Here is a 1367-nt window from a genome sequence, read left to right as displayed (position 1 = left end):
AAATTAAGAAACTGGAGATGGTCCCTAAACGTCTGTATGGAAAATTTTCAATCGCACTTTCTTTGGTTCCCTGGCAGCGTCAACCAGATTAATCCTACAGCGTGACAATCCTTGAGCTTCAACTCCTTCGTGGTCATGGTATCCAGCTTCACCCCAAAATGGGTTCCTGAATATTTTTCTCGTATAGATAATCTTCAATCTGCATCTTCTAGAAACTTATATCGAATCCATCAAACTTTTCAATTCAGTATTTCAACTTTCCATCTTCACAGATCGTGGTGAATCTCTCCTCGCTCTGATACCAGTTATTAGAATCACACAACAACGCACACACTTGATCTAAATGAACACAAAGAACATGATAGAGAAAATGTAAGAAGAAATATTGACTAATGGTTTTGTATTAATGACTTCAGGTATGCAAAGAGAGGATATGGAGAATGAGAAATGTACATTTAGGAAGCACTGACTAATGGGTATACATATGATTTCAATTTATTTTATATAGCTTCACTATATGTAAGCGCCTACTATATACAATTATTTAGTATATATATCTCTATCAGATTTTTACTATAAATAGTCAGCCTTCATATCCAACATTCTAGAGCCCAAATAGTCTGGGATTGACATCGTGCTAGAACACAACGTCATTTACATGCCCCTAGCAAAATGCGTAGTAGTAACGGAGTCTAACCCAACGATCATTCAGACAAACATCCATCAACCAAGAGGGGTGAAAATGATGACGATAGTACAGTTGAGAAAGAATCTTAGCCATGATGAATCTACACTTGCTGCCATTGTTGTATTTGAAAAGGGGAGCTCAAGTGTGCCAACCTCAATAAAAACTTTTTTGCCACTACATGAATACCACGACCCAAACCAAGAAGGTCAGATATTGGGTTTAACCCCACCAAGAGAGATAAATCACAAGATTAGTTTTATGTCGCCTACCACAAATAAATATCATGTGGCTCAGCCTGAGCTAGTTGAATTCTACAAATAGCAAAATGGCATGTTCACAATCGGGTTTATTTGACCTCCAAAGGCTCTTGTCAGTGATCACTCAAATGCTTGGCAAAGACACCAAGCCAACACCTCTACTGAAGAAGGGAGACAAAAACAAACCACTAAAGCAACACATGTTCACTCAAAAATACCATCCAGACGGATGAAGAGAAGGGTCGACCACGATAATTTCAATGCAAATAGAGAGTTATGATAAGTTAAGGTTAGATCAACTTTGAGTTCAAAGCAACAAGAACCAAAGACTGGTGCGAATATTCTATGGACTAGTCGAAGTTATCCACAAGATTAGGAAGTCATCATATAGGATTCAATTGCTTCTATGGATACAGACTAAC

This window comes from Cucurbita moschata, unplaced genomic scaffold (genome assembly GCF_002738365.1).
Source record: "Cucurbita moschata cultivar Rifu unplaced genomic scaffold, Cmos_1.0 Cmo_Scf00320, whole genome shotgun sequence".
Taxonomy (NCBI): domain Eukaryota; kingdom Viridiplantae; phylum Streptophyta; class Magnoliopsida; order Cucurbitales; family Cucurbitaceae; genus Cucurbita; species Cucurbita moschata.
The sequence above is the reverse complement of the archived record's forward strand: the minus strand, read 5'-3'. Positions refer to the sequence as shown.